This window comes from Petaurus breviceps, unplaced genomic scaffold, assembly GCF_028583685.1.
Source record: "Petaurus breviceps papuanus isolate PSGF00001 unplaced genomic scaffold, PetGlider_PUasm1.0 90602, whole genome shotgun sequence".
NCBI lineage: Eukaryota > Metazoa > Chordata > Mammalia > Diprotodontia > Petauridae > Petaurus > Petaurus breviceps.
Genome location: NW_027187283.1, coordinates 4,115,305 through 4,122,161, shown reverse-complemented (window position 1 = coordinate 4,122,161; position 6,857 = coordinate 4,115,305).

Here is a 6,857-nt window from a genome sequence, read left to right as displayed (position 1 = left end):
TGTAATGGAAATGCAGATTTAAAGATCTTCCCTGCCCCTAGGCTAACGTGCACCTGGAGCCTGGGGTGGGAGGCTGGTTTTTCAGTAGATACTTTTTGATTGGCCAGTGGGTCAATAAGGTTGTTACATTCTCTGAGCCAGGAGAAGGCTATATAAGCCCTGATGTGTAGCTTTGTTTTGGGACTCACTTTGAGAAATGTTCTGTGATTTGATCTGAATTCTGGGAAGCCGTTGTTGAGAGTCCCCCGGCTTTGAAAAACCCAGAATGTGGAAACCCAGATGTTGACTGGGTATGGATGTAATGGTTGGACAGTTTGGAAATCTGTCTACTTGATGTTTCCGTCTTGATAATTATGCCTGTATACTTTGAGGTTCAGGGTGCTGACCTTTTCTCCTGAACAAGGTAAACGATATATGTCTGACTGATTAAAGTAAGCTTGTTAACCCATTTTGAGTTGCTTTCCTTTAACAAAGCAGATCCAAGAACCTGTGGTAGCTGCAAACCCTGAGGACGCTTGGGGTGCTTGCTGCTACACCCTCATATGCAAATAATTTTGGTAGATATTAGGGATACAATGATTATATGCCTGGCCACAAGGAGGAATGCATTGTACTATGAATATATGGCATGTAAGTGGATAAGTATATGCAATTTTACATAATAATTGGAGGAGAGTTTCTTTCTAGCTATTATCACTAAGATTCAGTGTTAGATAGAAAAGAAAATAGGATTATTTCCTTACATGAGAGAAGGAACTCAAATGTAGTGCTTTTTTCCCCAATCTGTGATGATTTAGGCATGACAGTTCAAACTTTCTCAAGAAATAGCTAGACATTTTCTGAAAAGTCAGTAAATTACTTTTTTTTAACTTTTTAAAACTTCTTTCACTACTGGGAAAGAAGTTTATTTGCCGTTGAGATAGTGATGAATGAATAATTAATTGTCAGTTACATGATCACCACCACTATTGTATCCAAATTAATTGAAAGAATAAACTATTCTGGAAGCTATGCAATGCACAAAGAAGAATAAGAAAAGATATGAGTATATGTATTTTTTCATAAATTATAAAGTCTTTGAACATAAAATGATTTTTACTCCTTTAATACCTTAAAAGTTAGACTCAATCCTAAAAAAGCAGTCATTGCAAAATGCCTTAGTTGGCATTGCAGTAAAACATTTGTACTATTTAAGATCAGAGGAAAATATTCATTTTGATTGTTATAATTTTAATCAAATACTGAAATAAATGTATTAATCATATTTCCTTATGACAACACTCCCTAAAAAAATTCAGTCATGTTTTTTTTTCCTTCAAGCCATATAAAATAGCTTTATTTTATGAGGCAAATACCATTCATAATTGCACTATTCTTACTAGGAATTGTAATGAAATTAAAGAAGCAAACATTAATTTGTTTAAATTTCAATCATAAAGTCCAACGTACAACTTCAAATAATTAAATATTCGGATACAGGAAGGTAATCTTACATCATATTTATTGTCCTTTTCTTATTTCATTGTCTTGATGTATAGATATTTTTTTTATTTTGAAGGGAAATGCATTATTATTTTATGAGCAGTTTTGTTTTCTCCTTTTTTTTCTGTAATGGAGAGTCATAAATTATCCTTCATTTCTTGAACTTGAGAAGGATTATTTATTTGCTATGGTACTTTTTTCAATGAACTTTTTTTTTCTTTTTGTAAATATCCTTCTGCTCCCCTGTTGTAACCTGAAAGAAAAGCATTGTGCTCTAATATGGTTGCTAGGCCAGGCTACTTTTTATGTATCATTCCTCTCCCTGTCGATTTGCCATAGGAAAAATCCTTTTCAAAAATTATCTTCATAGTATTCTAAGTAGGTGAGCATAGCCCAGCTTTACTCCTGTGTAAAGAGAAACAGAAGAGATCCTTTCTTTTCTGTGACTTCATTATTTGTAACTCGGTCTATAGTAGCCTAATTCATTTAAATGATGATAGAGTTTGAACTGAATTAAGTCTTATGAACCTGAAAGAAATAGACAAGAATCACCTTCTTTACAATTCTCTTTCCTTGAAGAAAGCTGACCCTCTTTTCCACTAAAGGCTACATTTCAGGCTTTGCCACCAAATAACATTTGTCCAGTTCGATGATGGAGCACTCCATATTGTCACAATGACAAGGAGGTGGCTGGCAAAAGATCTTAAAATAATATAAGGAAACAAAAATTTAAACTAAAACCTAAATGTGACCAAATACATCATGCTTTTACACCCTAGGGAAATAGTCCAGCTACCCCTCAATTGGTTTACTTCCTTTCCACTGGTATGATTCTGATAAATACTTTTAATAAAGGTTTTGATGGATCAAGGACTGATAATGTTGGGAGCTATCTTTCTAACTTTATGAGGGAGACAAAAGTATAGTTGTATAGCTATGATAAGTTGCTTGGAATTAAGATGATACCTAGCTGATTTATTGGCAATTCTGTGGTACACGGTGAAAATATAGAAATGTCATAATTGAGTCCTTGTGCAAGAAGAGGACAACCTGTGTGTATAGGCCCTTAAAAATGAAAACCTTTGGTGTCATTCTCCCAAAGATGGGATTCCTAGGGAGGGAGATTTTTGACTAGGCGAGCCAAAGAATTTCAAGTGGGAATAAATACTTGGAAATCATCAGTATGAACTGAGATACCAAGAAAGGTTTCATGCAAGGGACTTTATAAACTCAATCACTGTACTACAGGTGACCTGATATGGATGAAAAAAGGGTGAAATATGGAGAAGGTACAATATATTCTATGGTCTTGATGATGTTCTTGATGTTGTCTTTGCTCATTGCAACATTTTATATTGGAGATTCAATGTTACTACAAATATCTTACATTACCCACCAGGTGGAACAGATTTTTGAGATCTTAGATCGTGCTGTGAAATGAGGAAGAAAAGTCAGAGATTTTTGGTCCTTTTATCTTACATATTTTTCATCACTTCTTCAAGAGGTTATTAAAATGTTTTATTTTGTGTGCTCTGTGTTTGATATATTTTTAAGCTATTTATTTCTTTTTCTATTTCTCCCTTAGTACTCACTATGGCTGATTTTCCCCCAGCTAGGTAATGTAGTGGATTTTGTGATAAAATTAGAGAAATTAGGAAGACTCAAGTTCAGATACTGCCTTAGATGTTTACTAGCTGTTTGATCTTATTAATGTCATTTAACCCATCTCAGCCTCATTTTATATACATTACAATAACATTATCATGTGAATAATGGCATTTTTGTGAGGCTAAAATGAAATAATATAAGTAAGGCACTTTTTAAATTTTATAGCTCTATATAAATACTAGTCATCATCATTATCAGCAACACCACCGTCATAAATATCTTCAAATTTTCAAGATAAAGATTATCATATTAAATGTCAGAAAACATTTAAATTGTGTAAGATTCTTTGTTAAGATCTTGACTATTTTTTTTCAAAAAGGGGAAAATGTGATAGGACCATTATCTATTAGGGTTCTTTCTCTCTCCAGTGCATGACTCTCTCATGGGACTTACTTGTTCCAGAGATTAAGGCTAAAGTTATTCTTCTCTTGATAAAATTTCCTTTTGGTCTCTGGGAATATTGATTTGGCTTCCTTATCAATGAAACATTTTTAAAAAGTCCATCCATGTGGAATTGGGGCCCTTCAGACTTGTTAGAAGTCCAAAGATTCCATGAAAAACTATATACTGTCTTGTCAACCATATGAATTTCCCTATGTTGTTAAGATGGGCTACACAAGCCCTAGCTCTGTGCTTTAGTAGCCTTATTGAAAATCACTGTGATGTAGATAAGTAAACCTTTTTACACTGTTAAATAATATACTTGTGTTTCACTTCCTTCTAACTGCAACTTCTAATTCACAAAATATTGGCCTGACTCAGGACTGCAGATTGCAATATGGTTACTTTCCATAGAGAGGAAGCTAACTGGCTCAATGAATAGAGCCCCAGGCCTGGAGTCATGAAGAGCTGAGTTCAAATACAGCCTTAAACACTTACTCCCTGCATGATCCCAGGCAAGTGATTTAACCCTGTTTGCTCCAATTTTCTTATCAGTGAAATGGGCTGGGGAAGGAAATGGCTAACCACCCCAGTATCTCTGTCAATCAAACCCAAAATGAGTTCAGAAAGAGTTGGACATAACTGAAATGACTGAATCAATTCTTACTTTCTTTAGGTAGCTTAAAGGTATAAATAAATTACAGAAATCACTTTAATCATTAGAAGTAATAGTACTACATAAGAGAATGAAAAATAGAGTCATATATATTCAGAGATGTGAAATATCCTATCCATAAGAGGAAATCAGTGTAAGCTTTAAGAAACATGGTAGTAAAATATGAGTAGTATTTGTAGAGGGAGAAGAAACAGAAGTTATTTTAAATGATACAAACAGTTTAAGTAAAGAAAGAAATACATAAAAGAACATAGAACAAGAAAAATAGCTATCAGTAAGTATTTTGGAAAGGAGTATGAGATTATATTTTGTAGAGCCTTTAAAGTAATTTAATGGTTTATATTTAATTAGTCATTGATAAGACAGTAAAAATTATTTGATACAGAAGCTGACATGAGGAGTGCTTTGACTTGACCAAAACAGGAAGATGATATGAAGAAACTTCCATATACCTCAAATGAGGATTATAATATATTTGAGTTTTTCAAGCTGAAATAAGGGAACACAGGCAACTACTGGCAAAAGTCCAAGTCTGGATGAATCAGAGTGAGTAGGGATGAGCGGAAGAGATTTCTTCCCTTTTCACTCCAGAGGTAATAATACCCTTCCAGACATAATCATATATGATTAAAGGATATGCTACTAATTATAAGATGGAGGTTAAGGTTCAATGTAAGAAATAGTTTCTTACTAAAGGGGTAGTTTATGTTAACTTTTTCATCACAGAATTGTAGGAATAAAATAAACCATACATTTAGGATAATAGTTACATATCACGATAATATACATACTCAATTTATTTCATCTCAGTGATTCTAGTTTTTTATTCATTCTTTAATCTTTGCTGGACACCATGGTAAAAATTTCATTAGAATTCCTCAGAGAAGATGAACTATGGGGAAAGATATCTAAATATATGACTATCATCCTAACCCTAACCCACTCTTACTCCAACTCTAACTCTAACCCTAACCTTAACCTCAGACTCTAACCCTAATCATAAGCATAAACCTAATAAAATAAATTAAGTAATTTCTTTGCAAGCATTGTGTGTTCAGAAAGAAAATATACAGAATGAGAACTTGTTCCAAATTGATTATGAAAAATGGACACTGGATGGTTTAGTTTGATGATACTCACATTTGTATAGATGTTATAGAAAATATTACTTTTGATAGAACAATCTTTTCAAAAGAAAATTTGTATACAATCATTTTATTAGGCCATGCAAACCTTCAGTTTTATTGGGAAGACATTGTGGGAAGGGGATTTGAATGGAATTGCATGAATTATAATTCTTAATAAGGTTTTATCTCTTCCTTTTTACTATTACAGGAATAAGTTTTATTTATTTCTAAAAATTATTAAAAATAAACAGTATGAGCAATATTTATACTTCATATTCAACTTCAATTAAACAATTCTCTCATAGTTTTCCTGTTCATAATGGGTACATTTTATGTCTTATTTAAAGAAAAACAAGTGACATTCTAACACATTCTTTGACTAGCTGAAAACTTTTTTTTTCTGTAGATGTATTTGAAAGTTTATACATGAATTCATAATCTTCAGCTGATGTAGTTTGTTGCATTCCATGACATTTCAAATGCATGCTTCCTATTGGTGGAATTTTCCAAGTATGAAATCTTTGAAAGCTAATTCTTTCAAAATCGAAAAGATTAAGGAGAAATTGAAAACTAAGGCATTTATAACATCTATGAAATGCTTTCTGCTATTTAGACTGTATTTGCTAATTTCTGCAATGTATCCTTGTAAGTGATGTATGTAGACTATTTTCATAAAAAAATTAAAGTGTTGGGGTGGCCAGGTGGCTCAGCGAGTAAGAGCACCGGCCCCAGTGTCAAGATGACCTGGGGATCGAATCTGGGCTCAGATACTTAGCACCACACTCAGAAATAACTGGCCATGTAACCTTGAGCAAGTTACTTAACCTCAATTTCTTTAAAAAAAAATTAAAGTGCTTTAAGAGGTAACTGGGGTGTATTTCATAAACCAGGTAAGATATATTTACTTTGGTAATTTCATGAAGCTTTTCTAAGGCATCTTAACAACTTTCTGTAAAACAGACTAAATACATCACCACAAAATTATTTTATTATAAGGAGGAGGGGCAAGGGAACGAGAATTTACAATGCATCTACTATGTGCTGGGCAGTGTGATAAATGTTTGCTTTTCTTTTTTAACAAACGTAATCTCCTTTGATCTTTATGACAGATCTGAGAGAGAGGTGCTTTTATTATGTCACTGCTACAGCTGAGGAAACTGAGATCATCAAAAGTTAAGTGATTTGCCAAGGGTACACATCTACTAAGTGTCTGAGGTTAGATTTTAATTTAGGTGTTCGTGACTCCAGGCCTAGTATTCTATTTAGTGTAGGGCTAACTGCCTCTAAATTTGACTAAACTTTTTTTCTTATTGTTCTTTAGGTATGATTGACTTTTTTGTGACCCCTTTTAGAGCTTTCTTGGCAAAGATACTAGAGTGTTTTGCTATTTCCTTCTCTAATTCATTTTACAGATTAGGAACTGAGGCAAACAGAGTTTAAAGACTTTACCAGGGTCACATAGTTTATAAACATCTGAGGCCAGATTTGAACTCAGGAAGATGAATTTTCTTGACTCCAGGCCC